The sequence below is a fragment of the Macrotis lagotis genome, chromosome 8, assembly GCF_037893015.1.
Source record: "Macrotis lagotis isolate mMagLag1 chromosome 8, bilby.v1.9.chrom.fasta, whole genome shotgun sequence".
NCBI lineage: Eukaryota > Metazoa > Chordata > Mammalia > Peramelemorphia > Peramelidae > Macrotis > Macrotis lagotis.
Window position 1 is genome coordinate 192931872 of NC_133665.1, and position 18789 is coordinate 192950660.

The 18789-nt window shown below is 48.3% G+C and overlaps 1 protein-coding gene across 2 annotated transcripts in view; it reads left to right on the plus strand.

Annotated features, from left to right (window-relative positions):
- ELMO1 (engulfment and cell motility 1) overlaps positions 1–18789 on the plus strand; it is a 251108-nt gene that overhangs the window by 68731 nt on the left and 163588 nt on the right. Inside the window, exon 1 of one of the 2 annotated variants that reach the window (XM_074199241.1) lies at positions 26–16751. The exons of the other annotated variant lie outside the window; for it this stretch is intronic. The gene's annotated coding sequence lies outside the window, so the exon portion shown is untranslated. Of the gene's footprint in view, positions 1–25; positions 16752–18789 lie in introns of those variants that run through there. 2 annotated transcript variants of the gene reach the window in all.

Here is an 18789-nt window from a genome sequence, read left to right on the forward strand (position 1 = left end):
GTAAGTCCTCTGGGGAGGCCGCACCGTGGGTCAGGGTGGGAACGGGGAGCTGTGGCTTTGGCCCTCAGTCCTTCCGGGCTCATCACCCCCAAGCGTCTTAGAGTGGTGCCCGTGGTCAGATGGGTAGTGTCCACTCTGGGGTTGCTTGTGGCTGCGCAATGTATTCAATGTGGGCATCCTGGGGCAGAGCACCTAGAAGATATATTCTGAGATAATCCATGACCAAGGGTAATTGAGGTCCAGCGGATGCAGGTCCTGGGAGTCCTGAGCTTGCTAGGCCGGCTCAGACAAGGATTGGGTGCCACTGCCTTCTGGGAGTGCAGCCTTCTCTGCTTTGGTGGAATTGTGGTGGGAGGCCCCCCATGGAGAAAGGCCCACTGCCTGTTCAAGCCAATTCTCCCAAAGCCTAGCTTGGGCCACCATCTCTAAGAGTCCCTGCCACTTCCTGTTTGTTCTGCCCCTGACCTCAAGCTGCCGAAATGTCCATTGACAGCGTGGTCCTGCGGAATCTAGAACCACTCTAGACCCCGAGGACAGGACTGGGGATTGTGTAAAGGGGAGTGAGAGCACAACGAAAAGTCCCTCCAAGTGTGGAATTTTGTACTTCATCATGGGATCCCTAGGGAGTAGGACAGGGTCAAGGCCAGGCCTGGGTTTCACAGGTATCAGTGGGGTTAAGGAGGGTGCATTGGCGAGGGTGCGGGGCCAGAAGCTGAGAGGTCAGTCAGGAGCTGCCAGCTTCACTGCTTTATTGCCCAGGAACCAGCCTGCGATCTCTGCACAGCCATTCTCAGGCACCTCCTCTGCCTGCTTTGGACCTTAGCATTTACAAAGGGGACCCCAGTGACCCAGCTCCCCTGTGGTCTCCAGCCACCTGGCCCAGCCACACTTCTCGTTGGCCTCCCTTTCCTCCTTCTTTGTGGCTTTGCTGTCCTTCTGTGGCTCTCCTCGATGACAACGCGTGACCTCCTTCCTCCTCTGTGGTCATAACTATTCCTCTCATGTGGAGGGGGTCAAGGGGAATGCCTTGGCTGAAGTCCTTGACTAGCCATGTTTGCAAATGTGAACCCCAGGGCTGAGGCACTCAAAACTTGAGGGCTCTCCAGAGGCTCTGCAATTAGTGCCACTCCTTCCAGATGAAGCACCATGAGGTCAAGTACCACCAGGCCTTTCCCTCCCAACTCAGCTGAGACAATGCCTAAGGATCTGTGAGATGCTGAGGATGCCTGGGGTGGGCTGGACCCTTTAGTTGTTGTGAATGTGAACACTCTTTGGGAGAGGGCAGGCCTGTGTTGTGTGGCTCCAAACCCAGCCCACCCCAGGCAGGAAAATGTCCCAAGAACAAGGACCCATGGCCAGAAGGAAGGAGATGTGGGAGAAAGAGTATGAAGGGCCTTCTGAAAGACTGATCCTTGGGTTCGTAAAGAATCTGGGGTTTGTTTATAGAGGTGGGCCCAGACCCAGATCTCATACCACCCTAGAAATGACCTTCCCGAGTCTAGGCTTATGGGTGTTTTTAGCTTGCAGCCAGATTCAGATTATGGACCAGTGAGTTTGTCATTGAAAGATGGGACATTTAGCCCTTTTCATAAACTACGAGGTTTGGAGGCCAACAAGAACGTGCTACTGTCATCATGTGCTAAGGTGTAATGTGCCAGAGGCCAAAGAACAGAGTCCATTTGTCTGGGATCAGACCCTAGCCTGGCTCCTCAGGGTCTCTGGATGAGTCAGGGGAGGGGGCTCAGGGGCCCAAGCTCCTGCTGGCTCCAGAAGTGGGATACTAAAACTTGTATGAAGAGGCCTTTGGGGCTCATTCATTCTGATGCCCCTTCCCAAGACATCAAACAGCAGTAATGCAGAGTGGCTTGGGCTGGCTTAGAAGTAACCGGGAAAATCTGTGTTTGAATCCCGTGGACATCTGGTGTTTTTACGCTCCAAGAATCAACTTCAACCCTTTGGGCCTCATCTACTCTTCTATAAAATGGGGGGAGGTAAGGTTTGGACCAGATGGCCCCCAAGCTTTCTCACCTTCTCACCTTCCTGAGTGACTGAGGGAACCCTGGACCCTGTGGCAACCAAGGAGGCACTAGGGCACAGGCCCCATAGGCCCCAGGCAGACTGAAGGATGGTTGACCCAAGCACTAGCTCCATGATATTTCCTGGGTCCTTTGGGGTCTTTCATTTCCCTCCAAATCAGTCCAAGCATACGTCTTTCTTCTGCCATAGTTGCTGGGAAGGCTGTATTCTGTTCTCCTGCACACCCCGAGGAAAATCAATTGGTCCCAGAAGTACTGTTTACAATGGGAAGCCCCTGCCTCCAAATTCCAATGAGATATTGGCCCTGTTTTCCAAGTGAGGAAGAGTAACAACTATTTACTTTGGATCTGACTGGGAGATGTCATCCTTGAGCATCCTCTGAGGGTCTGAGGAAGCAGATCTATCCCTCTTTCTCTGTCTCTCTCTCTCTCTCTCTCTGTGCCCATTTCTGAGACATGGGCACCGATCTTCTGGAGACCCCCTCACCGTGGCAGTGGTTGCTTTTAAGGAACTGTGGCTCCATCTTCTCAGATGGCAGACAGATCCATGTAGCCAACTTCTTTACCAAGGTGCCCCGTAGCCTGGCAGGACCTGCTCAAACAAGGGTCAGAGTTCTTTCTTCCTAGGTGAACCTGTTGCTTGAATGGTATGGCCTCAGTTTCCTCTGCTGCAAATGCACAAGATGACCTCTGTGGCCTCATTTCCACTTGGCTCCTGTGACCCCAGGGTTGGACGTGTGCCCTCCTTTCCACGGCAGCCCATGTGCCCACGTGATACACCCATGGGCACCAGCTCCTCAGCCTGGCTTCCCATCTTCTTCTCTTGGACACAAACAAATTGCAGCTGTGCCCTGGGTGGGCAACAGCCAATGTGTGAATCATAGTTTTTAGTTTTTCTTCCTGAAAAGCTATTTTGAGACTTTGAATCGCCTATTTCTGTATCATTCATAGAATGAGTGAAGGGAATGACTTGCCTTTTGTAGATGGGAAGGTACTGGTTGCTTTGTCCTGTGAATTTAACTCAGTGTTTGGCATACTGTAGGTGCTTAATAAGTGTTTATGGATTGCTTACAGCTTCCACAGCAGAACTTTGGTCATTTGACCTCCCTAGAAAGTACCAAGAATGAGAAGTGTTGCTGATGTGGACAATCCAGTTATTGGCTTGTTTCTTCCAGAATGGATGTGGGGGGGATGGGAGCTCAATGTGGGGACCCCATGCCCAGGGTTGAGCTACCACAGTCACTCCCCAACATGGGGAGTGGTGGGACAGTCTTACTCATCTACAAATAAGGTCCTTCTAATAGCATACTACCCTAGAAGATGGTGCCCTAGAAATGGCTTCCTAGGTGATGGTTCCATAGGGGATAATGTGCTAGAAAAGGCATCCTAGAAGATGGTGCGCTAGATTGACTGAGAATGACTGATCAAATATTGATTAGCATGGGGCAGCCCTCTTGGCACCATGCTCAGTGAGGAATGGTGCTTTAGGGTTTTTTTTTTAATACTTCTTTTATGGCATGGCTAAAAATGGATCTGTAGGTCTTGCTTATAATCAGCATATTGATGAAACGGAATCTTCCAATGAATCATCTCTTCATGGGTCCTGATTCTTTCCTGGGGTCCAGGCCCCTCATCTTAGGTGCCTCTTGGACACACTCTCCTGCCTAGCTTTTTTAAGGGTCCACACTACATGGTGGAGTTCTTTGGATGCTATCTCTTTCATTTTCTACTGTGCCTTGCCCCTGTACTTGTAGATTGATGGGTAGATAACCAGTGGGGCCATCTCGCACTTTTGTGGTTGGATGGCTTTGTCTGGAGAGTTTGTCCCCAAGTGTCCAAGTGGTGAGTCTTTCCAGCAGCTAGCAGATGTCTGGGCCTTGCTTGTTGGGAGCAAGCTTGCAGCCTTTCAAGGATGGCAGAGTTTAGTTTCCTGAGGCCTGCTGACCTCATCCAGATGGATCTCAGAATCTCAGAGTCCTAGCCTGTCCCTCTCCCAAACATAGCCCTCTACACCCTGTTCCTTCATCTTGCCCCATCCATCTCTGCTCAGACCTGTAGGGAGGGGAGCCCTGCCTAGCAGCCCAGTCTGTTCCACGTTGGGACAGCTTTTAATGCTAGAAAGATTTTTCTTAAAAGAAGCTGAATTTTGTCTCTCTGACCCCACCTCCCTGTCTTTTCTCCCTCTATGGACAGTCAAGCTTGTCAAAGGCAGGCATCCTGCCCCCCCATCATGTCTGCCCTCAGTCTTCACTTCTCCAGACTAAACATTTTCAGGTCCACCAACTGATCCTTAAATGGCAGCATCTTGAGGCCCTCTCCTCCAGAGCAGAGCAGGGGTTGGCAGACCCCTCTTTTATGTAAGAATTGTTAGAAAAGAACATTGAGGGATGTCAGTGCAGTGGATTTCCCAAAAGGAGACAGTTCAGCCTATGATGTCTCTGGCCAAGTGGACATGGGTGCATTTTCTCAACTGTCTCCAAGATGGCTCCACTTTCCATGGTTCTTTGAACCGCTGACCGGATCCCCTTGTTTCTTGAATCCAGGTGAAGGTTGGGCTGGAGACCTCCTCAGCTCTGTTGGCTCACTTGGGTTTTCTGAATCCCCAAGAGCAGCCCCTCTGGAATCCATTTCATCCCCCTTTCTGACTAGGCTTGGAAAGTCAAGATGGGACAGTCCATGAATTCACACCTAAGGAAGTGATGAGGTGTGTCCTACACTGAACAAAGAATATCTTACCTCAGTTCACACTAACGAAATTCTTAATCTCTCAGCTGATTCTTTTTACTCAGAGCACCTTCTTTGCACCTCAATTTTTCCTAGTCTTGAAAAATAAACCTATTCAAGCTGATGTGTGATTTACAATTGAAAAGCTGGCCTTTTGTTGTCTTCTCTCTGTAAAAAAAAAAAAAGGCTGATGGAAGGAGGATGCTCCCCCTTTTCTCTGCAACTCCACTGGGAGACACAGTGAGTAGGAGGGAGGGAAGCAGGAAGGCAAAGCCGGGACATCCACTTGTGCAACAAGAGTGGCATCAGGGAGTGGGTCTGTGGCAGCATCCCCTAACTACTGCATTTCCAGCCCTCGCTCCGCCAAAGGCCCAGCCTGCCCTTCCTAACCCCTGGGATACACTGAGGTACTTTTGCCATCCAGATCCTGCTCATGCTCCAAGATTCAGCTCAGGTCCCCCTCCTCTGTGAAATCATGAAGCCACAGTCATTTGGGTTAAGAAGAGACTTCAGAGGTCAGCATTCCCTCCACACTGTCCTGGAGAGACATCATCTTCCCTCTCACTGCCATTCAAAGATATCCAGGGAGTGGAACTCCCAAGCAATCCTCTCAGCTGATTGGCTGAAAGGGCTAGGTCTGGATCAAGGGGTCTGAGTTTCTTCTTTTCTAGGTTTGTCCAAGGCAATTGGAGTTAAGTGGCTTGCCCAAGGCCACACAGCTAGGTCATTATTAAGTGTCTGAGACCAGATGTGAACTCAGGGACTCCTGACTTCAGAGCTGGTGCTCTATCCACTGCACCACCTAGCTGCTCCAAGGGGTCTGAGTTTCAATCCTAGTTCTACCGCTTATGACCCATGTGTCCATGAGCAACTTCTTTTGCCTCTTGCTCCAACCAAAGGAGGTTAGACCAACTCCCCTCTAAGGCCCTTCTCAGCCCCAAATCTCCCACCCTCACGTGTCTCCTTCCTCTGTCCTCACCACCCTCCACTTCCCTTCTTCCTCACTTGGTGCCTATTGCCTGGTGAGTGCTCTCTGATTATGATTTAATTTTTTATGTGGGTTTGCTCTTCTCCCCTAAGGTATACACCCTAAGTGAAATGATCTTGCCCTGCTTCACCACCCCACTGTGCCTAGCTTGGGGTGAGGCGTGGAGCGGTCACTCCATGCATGTGAGCTGAATGAACATGTGCTAGTGGTGGGTGAGTGAGCATCTGGAGGGCTGTAAACAGTCTGTGGATTCCAGAAAGTGAGAGGAGCTCACACTTAGCAGACACACCGGCTATCATTGCCTGCACTCCAAACCTGTGAGTCTCATGGGACGGCCTTCTAGGTAGCCAACCTTTTTCCCTGATCCTAGGATATACCCCAGTCCCTCTCAGTTCTAGCCAACACCCCCTTTCTATTCTCTATTCTATCAAGAACTCCAGGGGCACTTTGCCAGGGTACCGTGATGGAGATGAAATGGAAGAACACTGAACTTGGAGTCACTGGGCCTGAGACCTAATGCTGGCTTTGGAATAATCTGTACCACAGCCCTGGAGTCAGGAGAAACTAAATCCCAATCCAGCTTCTGACACTGTGTGACCTTGGGCAAGTCACCTAACCCTGGTTGCCTCACATTCAGGACCATCTTCAGCCGTCTTGATCCATATCCAGCAACTGGATCCAGATGACTCTGGAGGAGAAAATGAGGCTGGTGGCTTAGAACAGCAGCCCTTACCCAAATACAATTCACTTGCTTGTTATGGCATCACCTCCCTGATGTCATGGCCTTTTTTTGAGACTGAAGGACAAACATCAGCATCATCACCACCTATGTGTTCATGAACAAATATTTCAATATCCTGGGCCTCAATTTCCTCTTGTGTAGAAAGAGGGGGTTGGACCAGATGATGTCTAAGGTCCCTTCCAAATCTGACCCAATGGATGATCAGATGTGAAGACATATCCCATTTCTTTGGTGTTGGATGGAGCTACCTGTTGGGCAGGCAAGCTTGTATCTCCCACCCCTGACCAGTCCCCACCAGGCTGCATCGCGAGTTTTGTTCCTTGGCGGGGAGAGGAAGGTCCAATGGATGGGGATGGAAGTTTTCCTCCATGTTTATCTTCATCCATTGAGAGGGATGGGCACAGTGTTGAGAGCTGCTTGTCCACACTTCTTGTTTCTCAAGAAGTTAACCTTTAGAGCTGAGGGAGGAGGGGGGCAGAAGGTGAAGCCCGCGGCCAAATGAGCTCCATGGTGTCACCTCGTACACGTTCAGGAAGAGACCCTGAAATATGACTTAGGCTTCTTCACCTGGCCAGGGTGAATAGCACCATTCTCCTGACCCCCAGGCCAGTTATGGCCCTGCTCAACCCATCCTGTGTGTCTGAGTCCACACAACATTCAGTCCTCCTTGAGATCTCAACAAAAAGGGTTGACCAAAGCTCAGAAATAGGAGAGAGTGTAGGGACAGGGACGAAGACAGGAACCCATACCTGGGAGGCTGCCTTGTTTCTGTTGCCTTGAACAAAACAGAATCTCCTGAGGTCAGAGGTGCAGTGAAGACAAGTTTTGCTTTCTGAGCATGTCAAATAGTCAAATAGTTCAGGTTGCCTCAATCTCTTTCTCTCTGAATCTTGGATCTCATCTGAAAAGGTGAAGGCAAAATTAAATTCATTTTTAAAACTAAAACATGAGCCATATGGGAGCCAGGCTTGGATTTTTTTTTTTTGCTGTTATTTCCCCCCCCACTCACTAGCCTATGCTCAGTTGCCTATGACAACTGATAGAATGCAGACTTTTTTAGGCAAAGCTAGGATCTACATAGGAATGCATTGGGTGAATAATGTATTCTCATGGTAACTCTGGGGTTGGGGGAGAATGACCCACACTACTTTTGGTCAGTGGCCTCCATGCCACACACCTCAGATCCAGGAGTGTAGAGCTCCCCTGGGGAGGGCTTTTTGGGAAGATGCAGATATGAACCACACAGGTTACACAGGTGTGGATGCACTGTGACCTGCATTGACAGACCTAGCTGACCATCATGTTTGTTCCCTCTTCTCCACCTGGGTAGCTCTAGGGATTTTCAGTCTAATAGAGCTGGGTTGCAGTAACGATCTTGGTCAGTAGGGGTGCTAGTCCCCAAATTCTGCATTCTTTTTACAGAACATCCTACCAATCACTGGTAGCTTCTTCAGAAATTCTAGACTCAGGGATACTGATCCATTGATGTAAGTTACTGGACTACTACAGGGACATGGGAGAGCCTAATGAAGCTTTCCTCCCTTGCCTTCCAACTCACTACCTTAGAATTATGTAAAAGCTACTTGTTTCAGTGAGGGAAGGGATGGACTAAATAGTCAGAAATTAGGGATAGCTTGCGAACTGATCCTAGTGCCAAAAGATGGTAGTCTATAAAGTCTACCTGCAAAGAAGGATGGTGGGATTGGATGCATCCCATGGCCCATTCCCAGCCTGTTCTCCTGTCCTCCATGGTGTTCTCTCCATCTTGACCCTGAGCTTCTTGTTTGTGTTGTGAACAGTTAGGGTGAAGGGATCCTCAAGTTTGCCCCTTTGAGATTTTTACCTTGATTTTGTTGGTGTGCTAATGAAGATTGTCAGCTGCTCTAAAACTGAGGGTCCTGGAGAGATTATTCAATAACACAGAAGCCTGACCTGGGTCACACAGTTGGGCTTGAACCCAGATCTTTTTGATTCCATGACTAGTCTTCTCCCACTTACTCCAAGAGTCTTTTAATTTCTTTCCTAGGTTAAATATGTGAATTGGTGAAGTTTGGGCTCATGGCCAGGGATAGGATGTCCCTAAGAAGGGCATAAAAAATATACTTACCTCATTACTAAGACTGTAATGACATGAGACAAGTCTCTTTCCTTCTCTGGGCCTCAGTTTCCTTATCTATAAAATGAAGAGTTGGACCAGATGATATATAAGGGAGCCTCTAATCCATTATCCTAAATCTCTTCCCTCTCTGGGCCTCAGTTTCCTAACCTGTAAAATGGCAGGGGTGGGGGGCTTGCCTTAGATGTTTTCCTAAAAGAGGGAACAACACTGAGTACCTGGCCATTGCTGTACCATAGCATCCTCTTAGGAAGGAATTCTTGTGGCAGTCTGATCCAGCCGGCAGGCCCACTCCCTCTTCCTCGTGATGCTGTGGTAGACTCTCCTGTGATTCCAAAATATTAGAAGTGCACCTAGAAAGCCCATCCTGACTATCTTCCTTCTCAGCAAGTCCAATTCAAGGAGAATTTGTACAAATGTATAAAACCCAACCAGCTGCCCCTAATTTCTAGGAAGTTTTCTTAACCTCCATTGTGTTACTACCAGCTGAATATTCTTCAGCTTTGATGGGGGATTTCAAGCTGAGCCAGACTAATCGTTTCTATTTCAGGGCTGCTAATTTGGTGAATTCCAAAAGGTAATCGGGAGAGCTGAGAGAAAGGGAGACGTCCCTCTAAAATTGTATTGAATTCCTTAAGCGACTTCAGCCTTTTCTGAAGTTCTCTCCTTGATTTTCTATTTTCTATCCCATTGATGGAGTGATTAGCCCACACGTGAGCTGAATGAATAGTGGCTGATCTTGGCCCCAGCCAACGATTGATTGGGTCTCACACTTCAGCTTGGGGTTCACTGATATCTCTTAGTGGGGGGTGGCTGAGCACAGTTGGGGTCTCTTGGGGATGAGCCCATCTTCCCATTCTGACAAAGTCAACTCGGCTCCAGTAGGGCATGTTGCTGACCCCCACCCCACAAACTGACCCCTATGGGGGTGACTGATTTAAGATTTCACAGGATAAGCCCCTTGGATGTGTTGAGAGTGCCCAAGTCTTCTTGCCTCTGAGTCCTCTCAGTGGCAGTGGAAGCCTCTTATCCATAAACAGAAAATAGTGGTGCCATTGACACTCATCCTGTCCTTTCTCCTGCCACTGTTGGCTCCCGAGGAGAGTGAGCCTGGTGACTTTGCACAGCTCTGCCTCACTTCAATCCAATTTACCTTCCTGCTGTCATTGGTTCTCTTCAAGAAAAAAGGATGAACAAGGACCCCTGGAAACTTTTGAGGCAAGTGTTTATGGGCTGGATATCAGTTTTTTGGATAGGTTAGGCTCTTGTAAAGTCTCACAGACTCACATCATACAACTGGCTAAATGTGACATAACCAGGACCTGGAGTCAAGAACACCTGAGTAAAACAATCCTCCTTAAGACACATTCTAGTGGGGCAAATGACTCAACTTCCCAGAGCCTCAGTTTGCTCAACTCTAAAATAGGGACCATAATATCTGCCTTGCAGGGTTGTTGTGAGTATAAAATAATGTTTGTAGAGTGCTTGGTCAACTTAACATGCTCTATAAATGCCAGTATCATCATCATCATCATCATCATCATCATCATCATCATCCTTACCAAGGGATCCTCCCCTCTTACTGCCTCTCAGGGCAGCCCATTCTCCCTTGAAGTGACTTGTTTTTTCCAGACATCATACCTCAGTTGGTTTCTTTGCAAATTCTATCCATTGCTCCTTGTTTTGCCCGCTGGGGCAAGCAGGACAAAGTTAACCCCCCCACCTATGACAGACTGGCCCCCTGGAAGACAGTAAGCTCAGTGGCCCATTCCCTTGTGCTGAGAGAGCTGGCAGAGCTCAGAGGTCCTTGCTGGTGAGCAGCCTTTGCTGGCCATGTGACCCAGCGTCCATCATTGCCCAGATGGTGTCTGGCAGTGTCTACTGGACCCCATGATCTCCAGTGGCTAGCAGTGTAGCCCCACGGGGCCCTCCAGGGACACCCACAATGGGTAAACTCCAGAGGCTACTCAGGGAAGCTTCCCTTCTCCTTTAGTTCTCTGCCCCTCTTCCCCAGTGCCATCTTAGATCTGCAATGTGTAAGAGAAGCCTGGGCAGGCCTACTTGGGCTTGCCCAGCTAGGAGAAGCAGGGCAGGAGAGAGGCCAGGCCCTCTTTAGCTTCCTGGTGCTCACTGCCACCTTCCTGGCCCCAGACCAATGGCCCTGACCATCCCCCCCCCATCCCCCAGGCCTAACCTAGGGTCTTGGGGAGGACATTTCAGAGAATCCCTGAGACACATTTTTTTCTTTATGGTCTGCTCTTCACTGAATCCCTGAAATCCTGCCCATTAGAGCTGGAAGGGACAGACCTTAAGAGATTTGCTCAGGAGTGGCTGCATTGGAGGCAGCCCCAGGGAGCCTTGATTCCCCAAGGCTTCACCCTCACCCCCAGGCCATCTCCAAGTGGCTTTAGTTGGGGGTCTGGCAGGAGCCCCACCCCCTCAGCACTGTCAGTCTCTGCTCTCCCTGGGGGGTTGGGGGGGGTCCTATGCTACCCCTCTCTCCAGGCTTCAGGCATCCCCTTCCTGCAAACACTTGGAGGGTGTTGTATCCTTGCTCAGCAATCCCTCAAGACTCTGTTTCCTTGCCTTGGCATTCAGTGCCCTTCTGCCAGCTGTCTCCACCCCACCTTTCCAACCACATTTCTTTCCCAACCTCATCTTTCCTTCAGCCTTCTATGGGTGCTAGGACAGGCTGCTCCCTCTCCAGGGGAATGTCCTCCCTACCCATCCACATCTGCCAGACTCCTCCTCTTCCTTCTGGACCCCCAGAGCCGTGGCTTCCTCCCAAAAGGCTTCCCCTTGCCCCTGGTTGGAGGGTTGGTTTCCTTTCAAGAACCCTGGCTTTTTTCTGGCTCTCTTTTGCCCTTCCCACCTTTATTGTGGGGTTGTTTCTCAGAGGCAGGATCTCTCTCCTCCAGTTAGCTGTATCCCTAAGCTAACTCAGAGCTTCAATGTCCTCATCTGTACAATGGGGACAAGAGCCCTTATCATACCTGCCCCATAGATCATTGGGTAGAACAGAGCAGAAAGTGTAGATAAAGCTCTTGAGAAGTCGCCCCTGCCAGGAGAGGGGAATTCCTGCGGAGCAGGGAATGGGTCACCTTTCATCTTGGCCTGCCCATGGTCTAGCACAAAGCTGGTGCTCATGAAATGTTTGTGGAATTGAACTAGCCCCTAACTCAAGACTCAGGTGAATAGATTCTCAGCTGGCCAGTGGTCAGTGCCCATTTAGGGAGGGTAGACTGAACTCAATGGCCTTGGACTTTGGGGCCACCCTGGCCCATAGAAGGGCAGCCAGAATGGGACTACTGTGGCTTTCTGGGATGGTTGGGCTTTCTTTCTGTTGTCTTTTGTTTAAATCAACCACATTAGTTGAAGGGTAGCGCCTGTGGGAAAGCTCTAAGTTTCCTGGGTCAACTTGCTCAGGCAATGGGTACAAACTCTTAAAGAGAAGCCTGTAGAGTCCTTCTTCTCAGTCGAGTGGATCCTAGAAGGTAGGTAGACGCCAGCCAAGATGAAGGAATTCTCTTCTGGTTCCCTGGGGGTGAACTTTCCCAGCTAACCTGGCAAGGCTTAAGTTACAGACATCCGGTCTATGTCTATGAAGTCATTGCTTGGAGCCCCTCAATTCTTGGAAGGGAGAGACATGATCGACAGCACTGAAGAGGAGGGGCTCCTGCTAGACCCCCAACCAAAGCAGCTTGGAGATGGACTGGGGGGACAAAAGGTCAGCCAGGTCCTAGGATGGCATGTGGACCAAAGTCAGGACCCCTGGGAAGCCCCCCCCTCCTCTGATCTCACTGCCCATTTCAGAGGTTTTGGCTGAGAAGTTGGAGGCCTCTCCCTCCCACCATCACGAGCCCCTTGAAAGGATGTTCCCAGTACAGGTCTCATATTGGCAGCAGCTGAGAAGAGTCTTTTTGGTAGGATGTAGCTGCATCCAAATGATAATGAGAACATAACTTCCTTTCCTGAGGGATTAGGTAAATGGAGTTAGAACTGAGGATTGTCTCATGTGGAGTTTTATTTCCTCATCAATCACCCCCATTCTCTAAGTTATAGCCCAGGCAGGGGCTGGGTTGGGGGAGGGAGGGGCTGCAAGGCCACCAGCAGGAGTGGGTCAGGGGTCCACATGCTATTTCTTGTGGTCTCATGGCCAGGAACGATTGTCCAACAATTCCTGCTCAAATCTGCCTTTACCGTGGGCCGCCTTGATGAAGAGAAGCATTTCCTTGGGCTCCAAGCCACGTTAATTTTTATAACTTAATTTCCGTGGGCCAGGAGACCCATAGCTCTTGTTGCTATGGGAACAACAGTTGAATTTCCTGGCTTTTATGCATTTACTATATGAACAATAATGCTCTAGTCAAAACGGCATTTCTTCCTTTCCCCCTTTCTTTTCCCTTCTCTCTTTTTCATGAATATTGTTTCATTAGTGATCTGGTCTGTGGATTCAGGACATAGTGACTCTTTGCCTGGCTTGGTTTGAGATTTATTTCTCCTTGGTGGGACAGCCGCATTCCCATTCTGGAAGGCCCACGGGAAGCTGAGTGCCCTAAACGAATCAGCCCACAGGAGACCTTAGGTCAGTCTCAACCATTGATAACATAGTTGAGATTCTGGCCTCCATAGCCTCAGTTTTGCATCAAGGTCCATTCAGTGAGAATTAGGGAGCATGAGGGAAAGGCTTGGGCCCTACCCTAAACCCTGAGAAGGTTGGCATGGAGGAGGAGAGCCCTGGCCACCCTGAGACACAGTATGGTGGAAGGTTCATTGGGGAAGAGTGAATGAGCCCTTGGGTGCCTTCTTCTAACTGGCCCTCGAGCTTGGACAAGGGCTCTCTGGGTGGGCCCTGGGCCACAGCCCAGACTGCCCTGCCCTGGTGAAGGCTGCTCACACCTCTCGCCCTTCTTGCCTCTGGGATCTTCACTGCATGTATGAGCAGAGACCTGATTGCCTCCAGAGCACTCACCTGGCATTTCCAAGTCTCCTTATCTCTTGCCTCAAATTTGCATGTTAATGGATAATTGTAAAACATTATGTAAATTATACATGGTAGTGAATATGATATCAAATCAAGTGGCCTTTAGGGCTAATTACAGCATGCTACTGTGTTACCTGAGGAGCTGGCTGGTTCACCCTCCCTTGAGGTGGGAGGTGAAAGGTCAAGGATTCAGGAGCCCCCAGGGCCACCACACTTTTCTCTAGAATCTTCATTTCTGAAGATGGCTTGGATCTTGTACAATCAGGTCAACCATAGAGCCATTTCTTTTCTTGTTGATTAAAAATGTAAAACTCTTCCCAGGTAGCTCCTCTTTGGGGAGTTCTGTGGCTGCCGTAGACAGTCCTCTATCTCGGCTTTGTTTCTCAGAAGAGATGAGGTCGTCTCTTATTCATTCCTCTATAGGTATGCTCTGTAGACTAGAAGGGCATCATTGAAGGCAGCCACTGGGTCACATTGCCCTTATCTCCCTACAGTTGAGGCAATGCTTGTGGATGATTGCTTCAGTCCCATCCTCAGTGGCATCAACCCTGCTCTGTCTTAATAATATTTCTTCACTTGCTTCACTGCCCTACTGGATTATAAGTGCCATGAGGGCAGGGACAGGGTGTAGTCATCTTTATATCTCCCATGATGCCTTATTCTTAGTGGGCATTCAAGAAATATTTGTCTAATTTAGGAATAAAGGAAGAAATATCAGCAAGGTTGCTGTTGTTAATCGATACTGTTAATTGATGGTTATTAACTGATAGTGTTAATCTTGAGGGATTGGTGTGTTCTATGGGGCAGCTAGGGAGCCACTCAGTGGACAGAGCGAGGGGTCTGGAGTTTAAATTCAGCCTCAGACACTTACTAGCTAAGTGACCTTGGACGAGTCACTTTACTCTGTGACTGTAAAGCAGTTCAGCTGCCATAATGACTTTCAAGAAGACCTGGGTTTAAATGCTGCCTTTGATACCTATGACTGTGCAAATTACTTCATGAGACAGTGCTCTCATAAATAGTCACAGGGAAGGTGCTGCCTTGAATTAGTGGACGGTGTTTCCTCACCTCCCCCCATCGAGGAAATCACAAGAACAGCTCTTGTGCCGTAATCCTAATCATTGTATCTGACTACAGTGCACAGTCCCATAAATACTCCCCAGAACATTAAAAATGAGTGTATCTCAGTCACTAAACATTTATTCATCCCTACTGTGTGCCAGAACTATGCTGAGCACTGGCAATAAAAAGGGGCAAAGAATCCAGTCTAATGGGGGGGGGCAGGGGACAATGAAACATATAATTTCACCAGAAGGTTAAGATTTGTTTCAGACCCACTTCTATCTCAATCCCATTAGAAAGATGATGGCGAGATCAATGATGGTAGCAGCAGCAGCAGCAACAGGGGTCCTGAAGGGGTTTCCATCCCTGGGCCCCCCTCTGCTCTTGGGCAGATGCCACCGGCACCCCCAGTGAGGACTGCAGATAGACCTTGAGCTCCTGGGTGTTGACTTTTCTTGGACACTGGGCTGTTCTTGGAAGGAAGTCTGCAGAAACTGCACCTTTATTCCTTCTTTGTAGGGAGGCTACCTCTCTGTGACTGTATCTGGGTGTTAAACTGTGGGTGCCAGACCAGCTGGCATGGGGAGTCTGCTGGTGGCCAAATCCCCAGCCTTCCCTTCCCCTGCCAACTCTGCCCCAAATGGAAATGACTAGTGGGTTTTCAGTAACCTGGCAGGGGAGGAGGCTGGGGGAGGGGTTGCTCACTCTGCTTGGTCCCTTCTGCCACTGGAACACCAGAAATGAGCTTTGAGTTTCAAGGGGAGTCGATTAAAGTAAAGCTAATCTGGTTATGCCCTCTCCCCCAGACATCCAAATAATCTCCACCTTTAGAAAGAATGGAAATTAGAACCCTGAAGAGGAAGGCTGTTTGGACCAGATCCCAAGCTCCAGAGAGGAAAAGTGTAGAGAGCAAGAGTCAGACTGATGAATCCCATGGGAGCAGCCCTAGCACCCAGGATGCTGTAAATCCCTGTGCTTATCCTTGGCTGACCTACTTCTAGGACTGGTGCATTCTCAGGTACCTGGGGTCTGCTTCACCCAGATTAGTGAGTGTGTAAAAGGCTCAGACCACATAAAACTGAAGGGACCCTAGTCCCCAACCTCATTGGGCCATCCTGAATTGGTCTTGGTTCTGATCTGAGGGTCTTATCGCCTAGGGCTGCAGTTTTATGCCCAAGACTGGGACCTAATGGTGAGGTGATGGGAAGTGTGACCTCCTGGGCATTGCTGAAGTCAGGAGAACCTCAAAGGGGTGAGGACTCATGCCAGGCCTCCACGACTGCTCCTGCTTCTCCTGCTCAGCATCAGGAAGGGCTGGTCATCTCCCAGCCAAGGGGCCTCTGCCCCTCCCTCTGCTGCAACCCTTTGCCCAGTCATTCATCATTCCCATCTTTCTTCTAGGTCCAGGTAGAACTGCTATACTAGGGTAGGGCTCTGGAGCCATTGGGATCTTCGGTGGGAAAATAGGGAAGAGAGAAGGAGAACAGAGAAACTGTTCATCTGCCCAGGAGAACTGAGCCCAGGCTCATTGGAGTCTGCATTCATCCCTGACTGGTAAAGGAGGAGTGAGAGATGTAGTTTCATCCATTTGGCCAACCCCTTGAAGGCTCAGTATTGACCTTGGGAGCCCTCAAGTCCAGTCTTTTAACTTTAGGCCCAGAGAGGGGAAGGGACTTCCCCAACAATGATGTTAGTTTGATCTCTCAAAGGTTATGCAACTTATAGGGTCAGCAGCCCCCTCCCCAGTTCTGGTTGCTAGGGTGGGGTAAAGAGATTGTTGACATCAGACCAACAGAAACCAGTCTCTAATTATGGGCTCATCATTAGACTTTTGTGGTGACCGGTAAGCCAACACCCATGTTTGTGTCTGGAGAGGATTCATTTGACTCTGCTGACTCTGACAGATATCATCAAGAGTTGCATCCCCTGGGAGTCTATGTCTAACAGGGATATGGCATCTGCCCTATGAGCCTCCCAAGGATGTCAGCAACATGCTACCCATGACCTTCCCTCTCAAACCCCTTCTTCCAAGAAGAGGAGCATCCCTTGGGTGACAGGGTAACTTCAGCAGCCTGGGAAGGCGTGGAAGGAGCTGTCTGGTATGGCCCCAGGCCCTTTGGCCATAGAATCTGGCCAGAAACTTCCATGGTTTCTTATCGTCAGTGGACAGGGAGTCAGCGTCGGTAGCTGACTGCCCACCATCATCCAGTACCACCCCTATTTTTTAAAAATAAGATTATTATAAACCACCAGTTATCAATCTTGGCACCTCTTTATGCTTAAATACATTTATCTCTGCACATAAAAGGCCACCATGACTTGTCCGTCCCTCCTCCGGCTCTTCCTCCATCAGACTTTATTGTTTCTCTTTCATCCCCATTCCTTTTGATGCAGCCTGAGTGTTCCATGAATGTACACACCCCATTCTTCTGCCTCAGCCTTCTTTTAGTTCTTGATTATTTCCTAACGGTCTTTCTAGATTTCTTCATATTCTGCACATCGAATATCAATTGAAGTTTGGCATTCCATTGCCTTCGTGTACTTTAGTTTATTTAATCATTACTATCTTGTTGGACATTTTGATTTTTTCTATAGCAATAATACATCTATAAAAATCTGTAAATCTATAAAAAATACATCTATAAAAATCTACAAAAACCAAATAACTTTATTTTTTGAAAAATTTTTTATTGAACATTTTCAACAATGGAATCATTGGGTCAAAAGTATGATTATTTTTATAATTTTGCTGAGTGCTATCAGATGACTCTTTTAAGAAATTCTTTAAGCACAGTTCTACCAGGGTGGAACCTGAGTGTTCCGGCTTGCTTCTGCAATCATTCATCATTCCCATCCTTCTTCTAGGACCAGGTGGAACTGCTACACTAGAATATGGAGGGCTCTGGAGCCATTGGGATCTCAGGTGGGAAAATAGGGAAGAGAGAAGGAGAACAGAAAAAATGTTGCCCCGCCCTGACGACAGGAATGATGATCAGAGCTGAAATTACATAGCGTTTTGAAGATTGGCCAGGTGTTTTGTGTATGTGTTCCCTTTGGATGCTCACAACACCCTGGGAGGTGGGGGCTATTAGGCTAGTTTTCGCTTTTAATTATTTTGCGGTTGGCAAGAATTAGATGGGGGGATGAAATGATGCCTCAAAGTTCTTTTCATTTTTATTTCTTTGACTTTCAGGGAACAGTTTGTTTTTCCCCTTTTATAAGTTGTTGACATTTCTCTGCTGGGAACTGGGAGTTGCCCTGGTGAATTTTGGACTGTTCCCTCTCTGTCTTAGTGGTCATATCTGTCCTTTTTGGTTGTGTTATTTTGCTTCTGTCACTTCTGTATGAGATTTTTGATATTTCTAGAATTAAATACATCTTGCTTTTCCCAATAATTTATTTTGTTTAATAGATAAAAAAACCATCTCTCTTCCCTAAACTGAAAAACCACATACTTCCATCTTTGATAGACTTTTTAAAAATGTTAAAGTCTTTCATCCAAATGGAGTTCTTTAGGGATCTGTTAGAAGGTGTATTTTCTATCATATTACTAACCAGTTTTCATTTGTTCCACAAGGAATTCTTTCACTTGTGCTTAGTTATTTCTGTGAATTTTCTTGTCACTCAGAGATCTGTAGTCTACCCCATTGGTCTTTACTCTCAGCTCAGGGCAAGTACCAGATTGATTTGACAGAAATGACTTCAGATTATGTTTTCAAGCCCCAGGTCACCTTTGTGGACTCCCAGCCCCTAGCCCATGGATATTCTCACCTTTTTGTGTTTCCATATAAATTTAAATGTGGCTTTGTCTGTTCCCCAAGGAAGGCCTTGATATTTCACTCGATGTTGCTTTCAATGGGTTTACTTAATCGGCTTTCTTGATTAGAAATCATTGTATGGGTCTCAGACACTTAATAATTCCCTAGCTGTGTGGCCTTGGGCAAGCCACTTAACCCTGTTTGCCTTACCAAAAAAAAAAACCCTAAAAAAAGGTAAAAAAAAAAAAAGAAATCATTGTATGGCTGATCCAACCTTTGCAAGAACACTCAGTGCTTTTCAGCTTCGGCTTGTTGTCTGACTCTTTATAATCCCTTGGACCGTACTGCCCATGGGGTTTTATTGACAAAGACACCGGCA